The sequence below is a fragment of the Lactuca serriola genome, chromosome 3 (genome assembly GCF_051521515.1).
Source record: "Lactuca serriola cultivar US96UC23 chromosome 3, Lser_US96UC23_V15, whole genome shotgun sequence".
In the NCBI taxonomy this organism is placed as follows: Eukaryota; Viridiplantae; Streptophyta; class Magnoliopsida; order Asterales; family Asteraceae; genus Lactuca; species Lactuca serriola.
The window spans coordinates 8214222-8237555 of record NC_136410.1 but is presented as its reverse complement, the minus strand read 5'-3'; the positions used below and the strand labels follow the sequence as shown (position 1 = coordinate 8237555).

Here is a 23334-nt window from a genome sequence, read left to right as displayed (position 1 = left end):
ACTCTAGGGTAAAATCTTCGAACTCCAGAGCTTCAATAACCCTTCAATCACAGCTAAGTCGCCAAGGGATCCAGAAGAAGTCCTTGTTTTGGGTTATTATGTCCTATTTATAATTTTATGAAAACAGGGGCGACTCGTCGAGTCCTATAGGCTGACTCGGTGAGTCCGTCACTTAAATCCCGAGGGTGGAAAGTCTTTAATTGTTCATGAATATTCGTGTCTACTTGGCGAGTAGATGGCCAACTTGCCGAGTTCTTCATTCTTTTGGCTTCATTTTCTTCTTTCTTTGTTCCCCGAGCTTCCGTATGCTAATCCCGCTTCCTTTTTAACTTGAGCATGTCCATTAGGCTGCAAATACAATTTAAACACAATTAAGTACCTTTTGTTCAATAATTATGACAAATTAGCCAAAATGTATTAAGATTTTAGACAAAATATGTAGCTAAATATGCACATATCAAAATACCCCACACTTGACTTTTGCTTGCCCCAAAGAAAGACTGAATTTAAACACACTAATATCACATAAAATAATCCTAATCAAACCCAACCATTATACCAAGACCGCAACACATGCATTTATGTCTAAAATTTTTCCTAAGGAACCCCCCCCCCCCCCAATTCTAAATACTTACAATCCTCATAACCATTCGCCAACTTCTTTCGAACAACGTTCATTTTATACATCCCTCCGAATCCATCTGCAGAAAACTCTCTTAAACTCAAGGTATTTTTGGTTAAGCTACCCAAGCACACATAGTCTAGAAATTTTTAAAATTAATCTAAGATTCTAAATTTTGACTAATTGTAACCAATCCCCTACCCCACACTTAATTATGCAATGTCCCCATTGCATATTATGCATCATAAAAAAATAAAAATAAAGAGGGAATTCGAACAAACTCCCCTGGGATAGTAGTTGCGAGGTTAATCGTCTTCATGTAAATCTCCATCTTCAGCTGACTTTGGCATGGGAACAACTCATCCATGCCTTGAGTATCAAATCTCGTGTGTTTGACAGTTCCAAATATAGAAGAAAAACTCTTGGAAATACTCAAGAAATAATCTTCAAAGAATATGACTAATGCTCGTGTCAAATGTGGTCAATTCCTGAACTCGAAAATAGAATAATGAGTGACTCGCCGAGTGCATACGAGGACTCGCCGAGTTGTAGCGTAACTGGCAGAAAAATCATGTTTTTTCACTTGGACTCACCGAGTTGGGGATATGTACTCGCCGAGTCAGCGCTGTATGAACAAAAACTCTTTTCTGCTTCAGGTTCATTCTGGAATTCAAGGAGAATATTGAGGAAATACTTCCACTTGTTTTTCTTCTATTAAATGTACTCTTTGACCCTTCTAACTGTCGGACTTGATACCAGATTCAAAACTCCTATTTTCTTGTCTAGACTCGACTCTTCTCCTTATTCCCTCACACTCTATAATCTTGCATTCATAACCTTATCCTAATTCTGAAAGGAACAGAACAACACACATGTAATAGAAAAGGGAAACAACCTAAAAATTCTTGAATACTACTTGTTCAAATAGAAAACCAAACAAACAAACCAAACCAAACAAAATAAAAAATGTTTTAAAGCAACCACACAAATAAAAGAAAAAATAATAAACTAATCTTCATCTTCTTCCTCATCATCATCGCCAACTCCGTTTATTCGAGATGCGATGAACGTGTGCTTGGGAGTGATGATGGTGTTGCAACAGGTCTGAAACTTACCAAATAGGAATGCTAGAGCCAAACATAAAGCTTAAAATACTATGGGAGTAATTTGGATTACTAAAAGACTCACATTAATCCCATAATCATATTCAGAAGTTAAGAATCAAACAAGAAATTAAAATACCATAGGGGTATTTTAGGATCCATAGATGACCTTGTGTGAAAAACTAAAAAGATCCTTATTGATATACCTATGATTACAGGGGGTATACTTCCAAGGTTATATATAATAAGGATCCCATTGACTAAGAATGTGTGGTTTCGCTCTACTTCCTTTTCCTCGTTGGGATGTGGATATAGAGTAGTATCACATATTCGAAGGCCTATCGGATCTAACTTATATATAATTTGTGTACCCTATGTTATTGTAGCAGGACTCGATATGGATCACCAAGTGAAATGTTAATAATCTCTTAGGATTCCTTAGACATTTCCATTCTCGCACAAACCCTATAGAAAACCTTATCCACTTTAGTGTTCGACAGAAGAGTTGATTCAGATCCAGAAGAAGTTCATTGAGAAGATTTCCAGTTCGGAAATAAATGAACTAGGACGAGACTATTGAAACCACCAAGTGCCTATACCTTTTAGGTACATCAGTGGGAAATTCGCCTGAACTTCCAAGATTTCTAGTCATCCATCATGGAGTGATGACACTCAGAGTCAGAATCGGAAGTAAGACAAAGTAGAAATTCAACATGTCTACACGAGAAGAGAACCCTAGGTAACTACCCGAAGAAAACCAACGCCGGTCCCGGTCAAGGATAAGAGGTAGACAGAGGGAGCCAATACTTGGAACCTGAGAAGTGTCTTTTCCTCGTATTCACCCCGCTAATACACCCATAAAATAATACAATTTAGTGAGTTAGTGATTACACTACTCACACTATGTGTTTGGTAAATCGCCTTTTCCCGTCGCAAGTAATACAATTAGATCGGATCCCAAAACCTCGATTGGGAGTGTTTAGCCATAAGTCTTCATGAGCCTTTTCTTTTGTGATCTTCGTTCCGAACTGTCCTCAGATCTTTCCAAGGTCGGAGAGCGAATCTCTCTAGTATAAGGATAACTTAGTAGGAACGACTCCCATCTTGTGGCTTTCCGATACTCTTACTCCTACCTTGAATACCCAGACTACATCATAAGGATGCAGGTCGACACTCAGATGACCAATGTCCGAGGCGCGGGAAAATTTATGCCTATTATAGTGAGGATAGATACGTCTAGAGTTAAACATCGTCTCTCATCAGCTTGTGCTTCTTTCCGTGTAGGAAAACCATGCCTCCGAAGAGACGTAACCAATCTACTGGCAAGAAACCGACTCTCCTATTCGATGAAGCTACATTCCAAGCTGCAGTCTCGGCAGCCGTAGCAGCTGTCATGGCTCAATTGAATGCTAACAACGCCAACATTAGCAGGAGCCCTATCTAGAATCCCGATCCCAGCAATGGACGGCAGCAACCAATTTCTGCGTACCCAACCACCTAAGAACCTCAACCAAATCCACTGAAGAGAAAGTTCAAGAACGAGGAAGGAAGTACCTCAGCTCAAGGACCTTCCGAAGGGCAACGATCTGAGACAGTCAATACCCCTACCAACCCTTCCATCCCGACACCTGGAAGACCATACCGAGGAAACCTCCCCCATTGCAGCAAGTGTAGCTACCATCATCATGGTACCTGCCGGGAACTCTTTTGTGCTAGGTGCAACAGGAAGGGGCATACCTCTCGCGTCTGCAGAACCCCGGTTGAGTTCGTTACATCAACCACCAATGTGGCGACCAGTCCAGTATGCATTCTATGTGGTGAGATTGGGCACTTCAAGAAGGACTGCTCAACTGAAAGAAACGACAAGGGCACATGAGGAACCTAACCCTAATAACTAGGAGAAGCGTCAATGAACTCGGTAGAATTTTGGTACGTCTCTCTCGATCCCGAGTAGTTAACCGAAAACATTAAAAGACTAATTCTAAGTTGTAATTACTCTCCTGTTAAGGCGAAAGTCGTAGCACTGTTGTAAGAATTCAAAATTTCATCAGGTAAAGCTATAATGGCTCGGTATATACGTTAAAGCCATGTATAATTAAGATGGATAGACCTTGAGTGAGTGATGCTGCCTTATTTCCTGTTCCTCGTTTGGTTGTGAATTTAGGGCGGATTCGCTCAGCCAACAGTCCTTCCCACCTTAATTATACATGACTAGTGTATACTAGGCGATTATAGAGAGGCCTCGTGAAAATCCATTCATGAAAAGTACATTATTCCGAAACCTCAGGACCCTCTATAGTTCTGCGTCAACTCTATCGGTCCAAGTATCCGCGATAGTGATACCATGGACGAAACCCGAGACGCCAAGAACTTGCGTGCCCGTTCAGCACATGGCCCTATCGACCCTCATTCTATGTCATGTCGATGTATGCCAACTTCGACGCCTCTATCAGTCATGGTTTGACTTAGTGCAACCATGTGTAAATTCCCAGTGTTGTGTAAAAAGAACTTTCACTGTAGCCATTTCGGAAAATAAAGGTCCTTCCGAAACTAATAATAAAACCTAATGCGATCCGTCAGTCGTCTCTCTTATCTAAAACCTTCCGAAATACCCATGAGTAGGGTATCGCGCGCCGTTAACCAACCCTTTCTTAGATAGATAGAACCTGAAGCGAAAGACACTGCCGATATTCCAGAAGACGATAGCCACCCGAAACCTACTCCGTAGATCCCCTAGAAAAACCCCTAGCACCTCACAATCAGATTCGAGAATCAAGAGAAGGGACTCATGGGATTAACTCGCTACTACTGAGTATATGCATTAGAGTGGTATATAATTTAGATCAATAAGATTTAAGATGTGTGCTTCCTCCCTACTCCCTGTTCCTCGTTGGGTTGTGGGTTTGGGGTGGGGTCGCACAACTGAAAATCCCGTCGATCTCAATTATATGCGGCTTGCATACACCAAGTATTAGTGATTAAGCCGAGTATGAGCTCTACCACAAATCTTGTAATAAAATCCTTCATCCTACCCCCATAGAATAGGAGCTAGAGTCAAGAGGACCACTACGGGTTGAGCTACTAAAATGACCACAAATCCAAAATTTGTTGTCATCCCGGTTAAGCCAATATAGTAGCTAACACCCTCAGTTGGAAAAAGTAACCCAAGTCGTAAGAATCAAGGACATTGACTACGACCATCCATTCACGCTTGATCCCACAAATTAAGCATCTCAGCAGATATTCCAGAAACCTGGAAACTGTGATAAGTTAAACCCTGAGAAGAATGGATGAGAAAATTAGAAGCTTAGAGTGACGGAACCCTATACTTTCTAGACTTATTCTAAATCGAGGAAACTCAGAACCACCGAAAGAGTAGTGGAAGAAGATGTTTGCACTACTCAGACACTTCATCCACCCCGTTACCGACGAGTAGTGCCTAGGACACTCCGCCTCCTCACGTGGAAGAAGTCACCGTCGCCCTGTAGACGATAGACTGCATTCTACGAAGTGAATACTAGAATGCCAATAACCACAGGATAACCTCCGCAACCAAAAATACTTGAATAAAGTACGAAAGTAGGATGCGTTAAGCCTTATAACCCAAATCCCGAAGAGATTATAGGCTCGACACTAGTCTAGGTGCTAGTCGATGGGTTATACAAGAACACACGCTTTCTGCAACTGGAACAAACCAACACCTTAGAGAACAGGGCATCTCTTAGAGATTCGTTGGGCTACTAGGTGTTCCAAGGAATACTATCTCAAAAGAGATAGTAGAACCACCTCCTGAAATAGTCCAGCGCTTCAGAAAATCTCAACGGGCTAAGTTAGCCCTGATCAGAGATTGCTATCCATGAAACAGCAGAGCGAGTAAGAGCATGATTCTTTCCAGTAGGAATCATACCGTGAAAGCATCCGTCAGATGATGATGAAAATCTAAAACCCTCTAAACATCGTCTGGTAAAACCCTATCTCACTGACTTTGAGAGTTTCCGATAGAAACGCCTCAAGAATCAGAAGTGCAGGTCCATTTTTCTCTAGGTCGAGATAAATGCCACGAAACCAATACATGCTAGTGTGTAGCCAATACACCCGATGATCCAGAAAACCTCCAAAAGCCAATCAGTAGGAGATGCGAATCCGAGGATAACCCGATCCCTCTAAGAACCAACCCGAAGAACTGCACCCCGGGTATGAGAGAACGTTTGGAACTTCAAAATGGCGATCACGTCAGTGATGATCTCACCATAGAAGTACAGTATGTTATAAGTACTGAAAAGCTATATCTTTCCGAGAACTTAGGACCATCCGAGATTCTTTATAAGAATTGGTCTAACCCTTGTCAGACCACGACTACCTTCGGAATTCCATAAATTCTATCCTAAATCGATCCACGTCTTAGACTTGGAAAAGGTGCTTGCCCGACGTAACTCTCAAATTCCCACTTGTCTTGATAGAAATAATTGGGAACCCTAACTTCACAGATGAACCTGAATACGCATTCCCGTTAGTGAAGGTTCGCTGGAAGGACAAGCGAAGGACGGAGTTCACTGAGGAGCGCGAGGACCAGCCGAATAGGAAGTACCCTCATATCTTTACTTGATTGTTCATGCATACTTCCTTGCCTAAACTCTAATTTCGGGAAGAAATTCCCTCTAATGGGGGGATGATGTGACAACCCGAAATTTCCGTTTGTTTTAACGCCGTAATTAAGCACGTCAAAAATTAGCCAAATTGATCCCAAAACATTTTTGGCCGGATTTAAGCCTGTTAGAATATTTTAAATAATATTCGTTATGCAAGCAAAAATTAAGGCGGTATAATTTAAAATTTGCCGTGTTTAACATAAGTCATGAAAAACCCCGTATACGGTTGGTGTTGGGTGGACCCCCATCCAGGCTGTAAACTCAACCCTATATAAGGGTTGAGTGGGTTTCATCCCAACCTTTTTCACACCTTAGGCACCTCCTCTCTCTACTCTCTCTCTCTACAAATCGGGTTTTGATCAAAAATCATCCCTTCAAGCTCCAAATTGGTAAGTAATCCCTCCTAACTGATAGTTTAGCTTGTTTGTCCTTCAAATCTGTGTCTAAATCTTCCAAAAAGACCAAGAACATGTGTTTACGGTCCAGGAACTATCCCAAAACCGCAAACACCCTTAAATGGGGTTTTAGAACCCCAAAACCCTTCCAAACCACTTATGGAGATTAGTTATGACTTAGGGGCTTACAAGAAAGGACTTAGAACACCAAAATCTTGATTTTTGGGGTGTAAACATGAGTTTATGGCCCAAGAGCATGCTTGGACTGTAAACACCCCCTTCTAAGGTCGTAAACACCTTTTAAGGTGTTAAAATGCTCCTTAAACACCTCCTATGTCTTGGAATGATGTCTAGAACCAACCTCCATTGTGTTAGGGACCTTAAACATGAGAGAAACCACCTCCTTAGGAGATTACGGCCGTAAACCCCCCCAAGAAATGGTTCATGGGCCGTAAACTCCTCTATAGTGGTCAAATGGTGCCCTAACTTCCTTCCATGGCTTGTACATTGGACTAGAATCACTTATGCTTAACCTAGAGCCATCAAAACACAAAAGGAAAGGGTATGTTAGAGTTTACGGCTGTAAACTCCTTGTTTACAGCTGTAAACTCCTTAAAATGGTCCATTTGTTGATCCAGTCACTTCCATAGCCCTAGAATCAACTCTAGAACCTTTACTTGTCAAGCATGAAGCCTTAAAGCACACAAATGCACCCTTCCCATGAGTTTACAGCCGTAAACTCATGGAGGATATGATCCCAAAACCGTAAACACCCCTAGACACTACCATTTGAGGAGTAAACTCCAATGTGAGCCCATACTCACCTTATATGCAACCCTTAGTACTCCTAGCACTTGTAGCAAAGTGTTTTCATGTAGTTGGACATCCTTACTTGCTTAATTTGTTATTAAATGACTAATTGGATACTTAAATGTATCATTATATGTTTAATAGGATCCGAGTGTGTGTTCAAGTCCTCACTTGACACCTAGTGTCCTATACCACCCGTTCATCCGAGTCACCCACGACAGGTGAGTTCATACACCTGAAATAACCTTTTAACTGATTTTAACTGCTTTTATATGGGGGATACAAGTTGAACTATACAGTTATTAGATAAATCACATGTGATTAGTAACTGTATAGCAAATGGATTTTTACATGTTAAATTGCTTCATCTAACAAAAGGTTTTCCAATATCACTTTCAACTCTTGTTAAACTATTCGAAAGGTTTTCCGAAGGTTTTTCAAAGGTTTTCCAAAGGTTTTCAAAGTTTGATATATACAATGTCATCAATTCGCAATTTCTTGTTAAAGGTTTTCCAAAGGTTTTCTTCACTTAAACTATTTTATCAAATCGTTTTCAAAAGCTTGTTTTATAAACTAACATCGAGTCATAAATTTTTGTTTATAAAGTTTTCCAAAAGTTTACCCGAGTTTCTGTTATGCTTTTAATTCGTTAAATGCATGCCTATATTTGTATAGTTATATAAATAATATTTAAAGGACTTAGGAAGGCTAGTTCGCCCTATTTCATTTTCCTCGTTTCTGGTGGGTATCGGTTATCCGTCCGAAGGTCATTTAAATATTAGTTATATATCATGTATACATGTATGGACATAAAAGCTCTCTCTCTCTCTCTCTCTCAGCCAATTCATCACCTTGAGTAGTACAGGCAGCCTTCTATTATTCATGTTTCTGGAACCCTAGTAACTATTATAGGAATAGTTAGGTGACTCTATCTCTCTCTCTATCTCTCTCTCTCTCTCTTTATCTCTCTCTCTCTCTCTCTCTCTCTCTCTCTCTCTCTCTCTCTCTTTTACCTTAGAATGTGACACACTATTTCCCTCTACGACGCTTGATTTGCGCCAGCGCCGTGTAACCAGAGTCTCCGGGAAGGAGAGCGAACATCATGTGTATAGATCTATATGGGACTAACACTCCCACACCCAGACTACTAGCTACAGTACGTGCCGGTAAGGCCCATGGGTGACATAATGCCACTACCTCTACGCGTGACCTGGAGGGTCATTGGATACTCTATCGTCGATCGGCATGATTACATACGAATTCACATTCACCCTTTGTTTTAGACTTTTCTAGCTGTATCGTTCACTCGATACTGTCTGGAGTCTGTATTTTTCTTGTTTTAGACTTTACTAGCTGTATCGTTCACTCGATACTGTCTGGAGTCTGTATTTTTCTTGTTTTAGACTTTGCTACATGTATCGTTCATTTCGATACTGTCTGGAGTCTGTGCTTCCCTCTGTTAGACTGAGCCAGGCATATCATTCATTCGATACTCTACTGGAGTCTATGATTTCTTTTGCTTTAGTCAGCAGTATTACTGCTGAGGTATATGTTATTTTCCCCTAGTATTTTTACTTGTGATCTTCTCGTTATTCCTTTAAAGTCAATACTATATTTTGGTAATGATAGTATTTTTGGGGAAAGTTACTCCTTAAAACATAAAACTGTCGGGTCTTGGTAGAAGACTTCTTTTATTTAGAAAATATAGGATTTTCTGGAAAGGACGCTAATACACCGTAGATTCTAAACTACTATCTTTCATAAAGTTATTTTGATTAAAAATTTGTGTTTATACAAATGACACTAAATACTTATGGACTCACTAGCATTATAAAAATGCTGATACTCGCTTTCAAAATAACTTGTATTCTCAGGTCATCGATAGACAGGTACATCCCAGGAGCTTTTGCGGAGATAACCTAGTACCGAGCTGCTTCTATATTATTCCTTGTATTACTTTGATGTTGCTATGACATGTAACCTATGTAAAATTATTACTATTAATGCAAAGGTTGTTGTACTTTGATTACTATACTGCATAAGTTGTGATACTTGACATGACCACCCCAGAATGTTTCCGCCATTCCGGTTTTTGGGTGTGACACCAATGTACCTTGGGTTTAGCTTTCCACGTTTTTCGAAACGCATCATGCCTTTCCAGGGCGAGAGCTTCAGAAGGACGCGGTCACCGACCTGGAATTCCAAGGGTTTTCATCGGCGTAGCTCTTTTGTCTATCCCGAGATGCTTTCAGTCGCTCTCTGATTTGTACGATCTTTTATGTTGTCTCTCGGATGATTTCAGGACCCATGAGAGTGCTATCAGGGAATTGACCCTTGACTAACTGCGTGTCACCCACTTCAGCCCAGCACAGAGGGGATCTACACTTGCGACCATAGAGGGCTTCAAACGGTGTAGCCTTGATGCTAGTATGGTAGCTGTTGTTATAGGAAAATTTGACCAAAGGAAGATGAGTGTCCCATGACGCGCCGAAGTCGATGACACAGACTCTCAACATATCTGTAACGATCGTTTTCGAGGTATAAAAGTTATTTAATTCTTCAGTTTAGTTTGGGCCATAACTGAATTAATATTGTGAGTGGAATTCTATTTTGGGCCAAAGAGTAAGCAGCCCATAAGCCGTACGCGGGGCTTAACCCCCCCTCCCCCCCTTGTACCCTGGGCGTACTGCTTAAATGAAACGCGGGGAGGCTGAGCGTACGCGCAACGTACCTTAAGGTACGCCCAGCGTACGCGACCAGGTGGCAAACCCTAATTTTAAGGGTTGAGGCGTATTTAAACCCCATTATAGCCTCCCATTTGGACTACTCACTTATGATTCACTCCAGAGAAACCCTAGTTCGTCCCCTTTGCTCATTGTTTGTGTGTGTTTGATCTTTGAGCTTATTTTAGTGAAGAGGAGAAGAAGAGAAGTGAAAGAAAAAGAACTTGATCACCTTGAGCTCATAGATCTGGGATCATTCTTTCTTTTGGCATTCAAAAAAGGTATAAAGCTGCCAACTTTCCTCTTGTGAGCTTAGATCTAGGAGTTCTTGGAAGTTTTGGACCTTTTAGGTCCAAAGGAAGGACCTTTATCTTGCAACTTCGTTTTTAGAGCTTGGGATTGCTATCCTTGAAGCTCAAGTGTCCCCATAGCAGTAAAGTTTCGATCTTTATGGCTTATATGGAACCATGCATGAGATCTAGTTGGTTTTATGGAAGTAGAATGTTATTTGTGGAAGTTTGAGCCTTTAGGAGACTTGTAAGCCATCAAGTAAGCAACTTTATGGCTTAAGTCATGGAATAAGCATAGGATCTGGATTTGTAGCTTCTGGATCGAACTATTAAGCACTTAATGAGATGTTGGCTTAACAGAGCTGCACGCTGGGCGTACAAGGAAGTACGCGCCGCGTACAAGCCAGTACGCTCAGCGTACCTAGGTGTACGCCCCGCGTACGTTACCAGTTTGGGCTTTGAGTGTTGGGCCTCGGTGTGGGCAGGGTTTTAGGCTTAGGGTCCTTGGGCCTTTATGGCCCATCAGAATTCAGTTGCTAAGGACCAAGGATGTAGTATTGGGCTTGGGTAAGGTCCAATAAAAGGGTTCTAGGCCCAATATAGCAAATTGGGCCATTAGTGGGCTTACAGTGGGGCCATAGATGGATTTAGAAGGAATTGAGGTTTTGGGCCATGTTGTGTCCCACGCCAAAGTAGGGGTAAAAATGGTCATTTACCCATAGAGGAATCCCTATTCTGATTTAGTATTTATTTCCCATTATAGCTGGGAAGCAGCCGGAGCAGCAGTCATGGATTTCTCATTCGGGAGTTCAGCAGTCAACATCACGAGGTGAGTTTCCTTCTAGTAGGAACGGGTCTAAGGCCACAATGCCGGCCCGTTTAGTTAGCAGTAGTTTCTGGACTTTGGTCTGACGCAGTAGATAGTAGGTTTGATGTCTTCGTGACTCAGACAGGATTTATGTGTTATGTGTTCCGGGCTACGGTCCGATGCAGTATGCAGTATATGTGTTAGTTGATATGTTTATGTTATGCTATGCTCAGATAGTTCCAGACTTTGGTCCGATGCAGTTAGTTCCGGACTTAGGTCCGATGCATGGGACAAGGTCTCAGTCAGTTCCGGACTTCGATCCGATGCAGTCAGTTCCGGATTTCGGTTTGATGCAGTTAGTTCCGGACTTCGGTCCGATGCAGGGGACAAGGTTCCAGTCAGTTCCGGACTTCGTTCCGATGCAGTTAGTTCTGGACTTCGGTCCGATGCAGAGGGCAAGGCCCTGGTTAGTTTCCGGACTTCGGTCTGACGCAGTGGGCAAGGCCCAATAGATGCCTTATGTGTTATTGTATGGTATGTGGTAGTTTGGGGGAGCTCACTAAGCTTTATGCTTACAGTTTTAGTTTGGTTTCAGGTACTTCCGCAAGCAAAGGGAAGAGCTCGGGATGATGGCATTGCACACACCACAGCTTCAGTCTTATTCCTGGGAGTTTGTGGATTCATAGTTTGATTTGATACAAATGTTCATGACATTTTATTATGAGTTGAGATATTTGACACATGGTTTTTATGATGTGACAATCAGTACATGATTTTTATTATTATTAAAACGAAAATTTTTGGGTCGTATTTTTGGTTGTTACAAGTTGGTATCAGAGCCTTGGTTTGAGGGATTCAGATACACTTCCGGGAGTGTCTGAACTCAAACTAAGGAAACGGTAAAGATTTTCAAAAGAAATTTTTTTTTGAAAAAGATTTTCGAAAAAGAACTTAGAAAGAAGAAGAGTTTTTATAAAGGAAAAAGGGTGTGGTGCATGCGATCAGCCGAGCTCAAGTAAGTTCTCCCAAATTACCCATACAAGTTTATGTTATGATTATCAGTTTCAGTTTTAGTTTCAGCTTCAGTCTCAGTAGAACAGCATGCTAGAATAGGGCTAAGGATCTAGGAAGGATGCCTTATGTGCCTATTATATGTGTATCAACTTTATGATAATTGCATGCTAGTTAGCGCTAAGGATCTAGGGAGGATGCCTTATGTACCTGATATATATGTGTACCAGCTTATTGAGAGATGCATGCTAGTAGAGAGTAGTCAGTATGATAGCCAGAGTAGTATATGCTTTAGTATGTGATATTGCCATATTTATGCTTATTTTTAGGCAATATTTAAGTACATTTTTATTAATAAAGTGGTAATATGTTTAGAATAATGATACTTATGACTTTCAATTATTATTTTTAGTCAATATAAAGGATTTTCGAAGAGAGGGACCAAAAATGCCAAAATGTGGAACATGGGAGGCTTGAAAGACAAGAAAGGAATAAATTCACGATAAACACTCAGTTCACAACGTGGCAATGAAGCCCACGACGTGGCACGGGTGTTCCAGAAGATAAACATAGCGACGCGGAGGATTTCCTTGAAGGATACGTATTGCTTGAAGCCCACGACGTGGCACCTCTGGCCACGACGTGGCGCGGGTTTTTGAGGATTATATAAGTCCTCCTGGTTATTACGAAAGGGAGAGCTTTTTGGTAGAAGAAAAGAGTTCCAGGAGATGATTAAAAACGAAAGAAAGGTTCTGGAAGAGGGTTTTTAATACCAAAAGAAGTAAAGGTTTATTTTTTAGTTAAATAAGAACATGTCTTTCATTAGTTTTAGCTGTTTTGGTTTAGTTGCTATGATGAGCAGCTGAATCTAGCTACTCTTGTTTAGCTAGATGAAGCTTTGAACTTATGAATAGTTATATGCTTATGGATTGAGTTTAGTTGGTAAAAAATTTCTTGTGTTTGATTTTTATAACCTAGCATGCTATTATTTGTTTATCTAATTGCTTGATCGTATGTTCTGTGTAACTTGGTGACCATTAAACTGCATGAACCTGTTTACCTAATAATTTAGTGAACATTGAATTGTTAGAGCTAGGATTGACTAATCTTAGTTAGTAATTAGAATAAATAAAACTTAGCTGTGTTAGAGAACGTGTATTGTGACCATAATTGCGTTTATACAACAAATCTTACATAGCATATTTACATTCATAATTAGTTCTGTGTTTAATTATGTGTGAACATACATGGTTTTACATGAATTAGTTAATTATTGGTAAGATAGAACTAAATTACTAATACAACTAAAAACCCAACTTAATAATCCATAATCATTAGCTAGCCATAAGGGAGAAGTGGATTCAAAACTAAACAAGAGTGTGTTTTTATTTATTGAATTTGAATTAAGTTCATCTGAACTTGTAAAACCAGATAAAACCCCTTATTAAACTTGTTAATAAATTTGGTTAATTTAATAGTAAGTAAATTAATTAGAACACCGTTCCCTGTGATCGACACCCGACTTACTCACGCTATACTGTAATCTAACTAGGTACACTGCCTATAAGTGCATAGTTAGTTAAGTTTGTCAGGTTATAAATATTAAAATCAGAGAGTCCTTTTGTTCACATCAAGTTTTTGGTGCCGTTTCCGGGGAACGGCTTAGTTTTTAGCTTATTTATTTGCATTAAATTGATCGATCCTTCTTGTGGAGTAAAAACCCACAAAAAGTTAATTTTTCAGCAAAATAATTTTTTCTGTTATTCACAGAGTCCACGACGTGGCATCACTCTGGCCACGAAGTGGACAGTTAAAAACTAGATTTTTTTGGTTTGAAGTTAGTTTTTCTTATTTTAGTTCAGTTTTACGTTTTTTTAGTTTAGCAAGTTGCAGGAGTACATGACCAGAAGCTCAAACACACACTTGGTGCCACCACTGGAAGACCCCGAGTCTGCACTTCACAAGAAAAAGACGCCCTTGCAAGAACTAAAGTCAGCTTTTTCTAGGAAGTCGGGAAAGAAGACAGGAGAGTCAAGTTCATCAGCGAAGCACAAGAGCAATCTTGAGCATTTGGATCATACACCCGTCCAGACCGAGTCCGAAAGTGATACCGAGCCAGAATTTGAAGAACACACAAGCGAACCCGAGAACGAGCCAAGGAACGAGATGGCAGTGATTGAAGAAATGTCCATGGGAGCTTATAAGAAGCGGATCCGAGAAGATATGGGTCCCGGTTTAGTCCAGCCCGCAATACCTGCCACTGCCACATTCGAGCTGAAGGGACACATATTGACAGCACTGAAGGACATCCCATTTTTCGGGAAAGATCATGAGGATGCTTTTAAGCATCTAGATGAAGTCAATGACATTGCGGATTACTTCAATGTGCCAAATGTCAACAGAAACACAGTCTTGATGAGGATGCTTCCCATTACTTTCAAAGGAGCCGCTAAGGAGTGGTTGAAAGCACTCCCACCGGGTATAATCACCACTTGGGCTCAAATGCGTGAGCAATTCCTAGACCAGTTTTGCCCACCATCCAAGATAGCCAAATGCGAGAAGGCAATATCCAACTTTGAGCAACAGCCAGGGGAGTCACTATACGAAGCATGGGAGCGGTACAAGGGCTTGCTCAGAAATTGCCCTCAACATGACCTAAATGTGCAGCAACAGATGTCAATCTTTTATGATGGGGTCAATGTGATGACAAGACAACTCCTTGATTCTCAAGGACCATTGACAAAGAAAAATCCAAGGGAGGTTAAGGAGTTAATTGAAGAATTCGCAAAACACTCTCGCGAATACCACAACCCAAGGCAAGATGGAAGAGGGGCCCAAACTGAAGAAATTACAGCTGTCATGGCCATGCTGAATAACATGGATCGCAGGATAACACAAATGGACCAGTCGATACATGCCGTAAGAGCAGGGTGCGAGAGATGCAGTGGTCCACACTTGACCAAGGAGTGCAATGTAGATGAGTTTGGGAACAGAAAAGCTCAAGTGTGCTACTCTAGTGGGGATAAATTTGATGAGGACTGGAGGAAACCGAAGGAGTGGCTGCCATATGAAGAGTATAAGAGGAAAAAAGAAGAGAAATATAGGCACACAGGTCGAGGCCTATATCAAAAGGAGCAGTCACCAGCCGAGAAGAAACCCGACCTAGAGACCATTTTGATGAATTTTATGGAGGCTTCGGAAAAGTGACACGATGCCACTGATTCCGCTATCATGGAACAACAAACATTGATAAAGAACCAGCAAGCCTCCATCCATAACCTTGAAGTACAATTTGGTCAACTAGCCACTCTAGTTCATGAAAAATTGTCCTCGAAGAATCCCGAAGTAAAGACCCAATCTCACGTAATGGCCATCGATACTGAAGAAGATGCAATATCTGAGTTTCTGGAGGGATTGGAAGAAGAATCGCAGCAGCTCAAGAAATCAAGGATCGAAAATGGAGAAAGTGCTGAACCAGGCTCGCCACGACGTGGCACTCCTATGGCCACGACATGGCGCAAGTATGATCAAAAGTCCTTTGAACCCATTCCAGCTTATCATCCACCTCTGCCATTTCCCACCCGAGCTACCCTTAGTCAACTGGAGAAGGAGCATTTGGAGTTCGTAAAGCATGTGAAGGGGATCCCAATTAATACCCCCTTTGTCGAGTCCTTATCCAAAGCTCCCGAGAACCAAAAATTACTGCGAGACTTGATAGATGCGCGAAGGCAATTAAAGAAGCAGTCTACAGTGATTCTAAGTGAACAAACTTCAAAAGTCGTGTTGGGAGAAACACCAGAAAAAATGGGGGATCATGGACGCTTCACTCTTCCATGTGAGTTTGGGAATAAAATGAAGGTTAATGCTTTAGCCGATTCTGGGGCTAGCATTAATTTAATGCCTTTTTCATTTTATCAAAAATTGGAGATTCAGAAGATGAAGGCTACAAAAATGAAGATTCACATGGCAAATCGTTCGGTGACACAACCCCGCGGCATCATGGAGGATATTTTGGTGAAAATTGGAAAATTTGTTTTTCCAATAGACTTTGTAGTCTTGGACATGAAAGAAGATCCGGATGTTCCAATAATCCTTGGCCGGCCATTGCTTAACACTGCTGGAGCCCTAGTTGATATCTGCGAGTCCAAGCTCACTTTGAGGGTTGGGGATGAACAAGAAGTCTTTGGGATAAAAGATGACTTTCAAGAAGATAAAGAAGAGGTGTTCACAATTAATGAAGAGAATGAACTAGAAGAACTGGAAAAGCTTATGGAAGAAGAGATAAAGGCAGTTCATCAAGTCAAGAGGAAAAAACCAAGGGCATCTGTTCCGTATTTGATTGAAGTCATAGCTTACAAGAGCCCTCCTTCTTGGGTAAGCAAAGAGGACGAGGAAATGACAAGTGATGAAGAGGAAGTCACTTCAAGAGTAACAAAGCCAGTGGTGAAAGAGGAGGAGAATGCTATGAAATGCAAGGAACAAACGAAGGGCACAAAACGCAAGCTTGAAGAAGATGGAAAAGCTAAAAAGGAAAATTCAAAGAAGGCGTATAAAAGGAGAGTTCAAGCGTACAAACGGCGATTCAAGGAACAAAAGATTCTGGTGGGAGACTCTTCCGAAGATTCAACGTAGGAGGCACGGAGTCCAGCTCAAGACTCCAAGAAAAAAAGAAGCGCTTCTTGGGAGGCAACCTGAGTTTGGTTTGCATTTTCCTTTTAATTTTTTTTCTCTTTTCTTTCTTTTATTTTAGCTTTTATTTAGGAAAAACATCAATTCATCATCTAAAAACTGATAATTGGTAAAGAATTAGTTGTAGGGAACTTTAAATAATGAATGATATGCAAAGTAATTAGTTAATATGTTAGAGTCCATTAAAAATGTTGCAATTGGCAGTTTCCACGACGTGGGCATAGCCAGCCACGTCGTGGGTCAAAATGAAAACACGCGATTATAAAGTAGACTTAAGTTTCCATGACGTGGGCATAGCCAGCCATGTCGTGGCCTTTAAAAATCAGGGGGGACCAATTTCTTAAAACCCTTTGACCGATGATTCTCACTCCCCATTTGGAGACTGCCGCACGAACGGGAACATCATAACCCCAAATCCAATTTCTTCATCTACTTCCAATTTCCTTGCAAGATCTGGCCAATTAATCCACTTGGTATGTGTTTTACTCATTATTTTGTAGTTAGTTCTTCCAATTTCAAGTTTTCATGGTTAGGGTTGATATGATTTACGAAATTGGTCGAATATAGTGGTTGATTTTAGGTTAAATATCCCTTAAATGGTCATAGGAACAAACCCCAATTACTAATTTTGGTAGATACGACAAATAGTCCGATCTGGAAACTGTGACCGAACGCGACCCACGACGTGGCGCAGCCTTGCCACGTCGTGACTTCTGTGAAACAGGTTTAAATTGTTTTAATGTGTTGGTTGTTTGCTGCTTTGGTTTGCTTTTGTATGCAGAAATGGGACCACGACGAGCTGTTCCACAGGAGGAAAACCTGATAGATGTAGCAAGCATACATCCCTTATACCAGTTTCCTCAAAACATTCCCCGACCGTTGCTAACTACCTACGAGAATCGGCTTGGATGGTTATATAATAGGGAGTTTGAAATAGCCCCAATTATCGATTGGGGATGGCTTGGTGGAGTGGGAATGGTTGCAGAGTTGACACGTTATTGGTCGAAAACATATGAAGGGGACCAATTTTCGTTCACTTGTCACGGGTGGAGGAATTTATTCGCCAGTCAAGAACCCATTTACCGGGAATTATCGGTAGAGTTTTTCTCTACCGTATGCTTCGAGGAACGCACTCTTGATTTCACATACAACCGGGAACTTGTGTTTCGTTTGGGCGGTGTATATCGAGAGTGTAGTCTTCGGGAATTTGCTTAGCGTATGGGTCTCTATACAGAAGTGGAGACGCAATCTCCGTTTTTCATTCCGTTCTTGCTTGGATGTGTGCGGGATTTTGCTCCGGGTACTTTGGATGTACAGTTCTGGCGCGACATTTCTAACCATGAGTACAACACTCGTGACTCGAGTGAGTCACAAATACGGAATCCTGTTTTCTGATTTTTGCACCGCCTTATCACTTTTTCAATAAATCACAAGCATCATGGTGATGAGGTCCCCATTCAGAATCTGTTTTATTTATGGACTCTTCTTACCCCGGGAGTTTGCTGTGATTTACCTTATATGTTGGCGAGGTTTATGGGGAAGAAAGCGGCCAATTCTAGGCCTGGGAGCCCGATTACTGGGGGGCATTTGGTTACTCGCCTGGCTAGGTCATATCATATTTTGACCCATGACTTTGTGAGGAATCTTACTCGATTCCCGGACACAGACTTGACCATTAAAGTCATGGGTGTTATGCGAGCGGTGGTGAATATCGGGGGTCGTTTTGTTATACCGTCGATAGATGACGAGCAGGAGGAGGTGCAGCCGGGATAGCAACCACCAGCCAGACCGCGGCGTCGGAATGTGCGGGCTAGAGGTTAAGTCGAGCGAGAGTGTGCTGCTTCGCAGTATGTGCAGGGAGTGCCCACCGACCCTTTTTAGAGTCGGGTAGGAACGTATTTGGATAATCTACGGGGGCATGCCATTTACCATACCCAGCTTACTGAGGGTATTCATTCGCATTTGGGTGTGACCCGACCACCTTCTATGCCACCACAGTATCCCTATTTTCCGACATGGGAGGAGCTATGGCGTCCGCAAAATGATGGGGCGGGGCCAAGTGGAGCACAAGATCAAGATGATGATTGATTTTATTTCTTTTGAGTAGTTTTTTTATGATGAATTTGGTGTGTGATGTAAAACATTATTAAACTATGATGTTACTTTTTATTTCTTTTGGGTTGTCCATTTTTTTCAGATTAGCATTGGAATTCTAAGGAGCATAAAAGGTTAACTTTCGAGTCGTGATTGTCCAGTCAAGGAAGCTTAGAGTCGTGAGTTGGAACCCACAATTTAAGATAAGTGTGGGGTATATTAGGAGAGATGTTATAGTTGGGAAATATATTTGCATAGAAGCGTCTGAAACCAATTAGCCATTGGTCAAAGTTGCTAAAGTAAATAAAACAAATAAGCCATTTTCTGCTGATGCCCAGTTTCCACGATGTGGAATCCTTGTGCCACGTCGTGGCGCTCTTGCAGTTTGACGAAATTCAGCAATTTGGTGTTCGCGTTTTCAACCCATATCACGATGTGGCTAATTACCTGTCATGACGTGACCCATTTTATCATTGTCACATTTTTCCTTACAAATACCCACTTTGAAGAATTGAAGTTTCGAGTCATGTTCGTGGTTTATTTACGTATTCAACCAGTTCTACACCAAGTTTCTATTTTTGGAAGTCCAATTGCACGTTTTCCATACTTTTGGAGATGCCCACGCCACTATCGCAGGGGAGTCTGTTCCTTTTTCTCCCTTTTCTTTAACTTTGATTTATTTTTATGAATACAATGAGGGCATTGTATGAAATAAGTGTGGGGTAGGGGTAGAAAAAGTAAATTGCTAGAAAATCATAGAATTTGATAGTAAAAATTGAAAAATTTTGAAAATTTTGAATAATTGAATCTAGTAATAATTTGAGCTATCGTTACTAGTATTATGTGGGATGATCCGATGAAAGTTCAAATGTTTAGTTGAGCCAATATACGTTATAGTGCATTTGTGGCCTCCCTTATTTTAGTGAAATCATGGAACAAAAACACAACCCCGCTTGGTTTGAGGGAGGCAATATGTTTAGCAGCCTAAACCTGAAATGTATCTAGGAAAATTATTATCATTAACCGATAAAGGTTGAGGTTGAGCGCCTCTGCTTAAGCATGTAGGTTTTGAGTGAAAAAAGTGAGGTACATGTTAAAAAAAAAAAAAAAAAAAAAAAAAAAAGAGAATTACGAGTAAAGTGTGAAGAATTTTGGAGCAAATAAAGTGAAGATCAAAAGATCAAAATTCCAAGAAATTCAAAAGTTGAAGATACCAGAAATCAAATCAAATAAGGTGGTGAATTCAAAGAGATCAAATGTCAAAGAAATGAAGAATTCCAAAAAAGCTCCATAGTGGTATCGATAATTGTAATTCTAGATTATGTATGCTTAGGTTGCTCAACTAAAAATACCTTGAGGATAAGAAGGTTTTCTGAGGATGGATTCGGAGGGTTGCATAAAATGAGCATTGTTCGGAAAAAGTGGGCGAGTGTTTATGAAGATTGTGAGTATTTAAAGTATGGGGGGGTACTTTAGGAAAATTTTAGACACAAAAGCATGCGTTGAGGTCTTGGCATAATGGCTGAACTAGATTCGGATTGTTCTGTGTGGTGTTAGTAATTAAGAATTAAGTTTAAATTTGCTTGAGGGCAAGCAAAGCCTAAGTGTGGGGTATTTTGATATTGCCATATTTATACTTATTTTTAGGCAATATTTAAGTACATTTTTATTAATAAAGTGGTAATATATTTAGAATAATGATACTTATAACTTTCAATTGTTATTTTCAGTCAATATAAAGGATTTTCGAAGAGAGGGACCAAAAATGCCAAAATGTGGAACATGGGAGGCTTGAAAGACAAGAAAAGAATAAACTCACGATAAACACTTAGTTCACGACGTGGCAATGAAGCCCACGACGTGGCACGGGTGTTCCAGAAGATAAACATCGCGACGCAGAGGATTTCCTTGAAGGATACAGATTGCTTGAAGACCACAACGTGTCACCTCTGGCCACGACGTGGCGCGGGTTTTTGAGGATTATATAAGTCCTCCTGATTATTACGAAAGGGAGAGCTTTTTGGCAGAAGAAAAGAGTTCCAGGAGACGATTAAAAACGAAAGAAAGGTTCTGGAAGAGGGTTTTTAACACCAAAAGAAGTAAAGGTTTATTTTTTAGTTAAATAAGAACATGTCTTTCATTAGTTTTAGCTGTTTTGGTTTAGTTGCTATGATGAGCAGCTGAATCTAGCTACTCTTATTTAGCTAGATGAAGCTTTGAACTTATGAATAGTTATATGCTTATGGATTGAGTTTAGTTGGTAAAAAATTGCTTGTGTTTGATTTTTATAACCTAGCATGCTATTATTTGTTTATCTAATTGCTTGATTGCATGTTCTGTGTAGCTTGGTGACCATTAAACTGCATGAACCTGTTTACCTAATAATTTAGTGAACATTGAATCGTTAGAGCTAGGATTGACTAATCTTAGTTAGTAATTAGAATAAATAAAGCTTAGCTGTGCTAGAGAACGTGTATTGTGACCATAATTCCGTTTATACAACAAATCTTACATAGCATATTTACATTCATAATTAGTTCTGTGTTTAATTATGTGTGAACATACATGGTTTGACATGAATTAGTTAATTATTGGTAAGATAGAACTAAATTACTAATACAACTAAAAACCCAACTTAATAATCCATAATCATTAGCTAGCCATAAGGGAGAAGTGGATTCAAAACTAAACAAGAGTGTGTTTTTATTTATTGAATTTGAATTAAGTTCATCTGAACTTGTAAAACCAGATAAAACCCCTTATTAAACTTGTTAATAAATTAGGTTAATTTAATAGTAAGTAAATTAATTAGAACACCGTTCCCTGTGATCGACACCCGACTTACCCACGCTATACTGTAATCTGACTAGGTACACTGCCTATAAGTGCTTAGTTAGTTAAGTTTGTTAGGTTATAAATATTAAAATCAGTGAGTACTTTTGTGCACATCAGTATGTGTACTCAACGCCCGAATGTTGCTTGCTTTGTGCTCCTAGGAGTTCTAGTTGTCTTTCACTAACCAGTAAACGGATATGATAAGTTACATATTGTAAGGACTAAATAATTTCAGAAGGTTAGGTCTAGCCCTATTTCGCAGCTCTTGTCTGAGTCCAACCGTTGTCGGGTAGGGTCTCTCATTCGAAGAATTATCTAGTCTGAGTAATATGTAATAGTATTCGCGAGTTAGTTAGGGGGAGAAAGCAGGAACTTCTTATGCAGCTGATGGCGGGAGGTGGGTTGGTAGAGTCAGATATTTCCCTAGGGCAAGCCTAGGATGAGAGTAGTAGAGATCAGTAGTAGTAGAAGTGACTTGGTGGAGTTGAGGCAGTACTTGAGGAAAGTACGGATAGATGTGGAAGGTAGTATGGGCCCATACTACTGAAAGTAGAGGATCGGTACTCGAATCAAGGAAAGCTGAGATGAGATCAGGAAACTTGTGATAATAGTGATCCCTCGAATTATATTATGACCCTAAAGTTTATTATGATGTGTTTTCAGAATGGTGGTATTGCGCTCTCGACCAGTAGTCGGCAGTTCAGGTGCCGAAGGGGGATCAGGACCAGACACGGAGGCCGGGCAGATGGATGAGCAGACTAGGGAGTTTCTCTCTTCAGAGATTACTCACACCATACTTGAGCAGACTCATGTGATCTTCGGTTTGATCAAGGAGGGCATCTTAGAGTTGATGGACGAGAGGTTGAGCACTTTCCGTGCTGAGATGGCGGCCATGATGGGGTCACGCACGCTTACTTTTAGGGAGTTCCGGGCATGCGGAGCTCTGGATTATCACGGGGCGCGGGACCCCATAGCGAGTACTAGATGGGTGGCAGATGTGGCCAACACTTTCCGCACTAGCAGATGTCCCGAGGGGGACAAGGTCAGATTGGCGTCCTGCCTTCTGAAGGACAGGGCATGGGATTGGTGGGAGGAGGTTGGTCATGCCATTGGGGATGACGCAGCTTTGGATGCTATGACCTGGGCTAATTTCACTACCAGGTTCAGAGCTGAGTTCGCACCAGTCATTGAGGTGCAGCAGTTAGCCAGATAGTTTCAGGATCTTACCCAGACGACAGAGACAGTGGCGGAGATTACCGCCAAGTTCAGGGAGAGGGCTCTTCTTGTTCCTCAGTACGCAGCTGA

At 40.9% G+C, this 23334-nt stretch overlaps 1 non-coding gene across 1 annotated transcript; it reads right to left on the bottom strand.

Moving 5' to 3' along the window:
• Nucleotides 1–14961: 14961 nt before the first annotated feature.
• On the bottom strand, nucleotides 14962–15068 carry LOC145096654 (small nucleolar RNA R71). The gene has a single exon (XR_013704026.1). It is a non-coding gene; the product is annotated as a small nucleolar RNA R71 (small nucleolar RNA).
• Between the last annotated feature and the right edge of the window lie 8266 nt (nucleotides 15069–23334).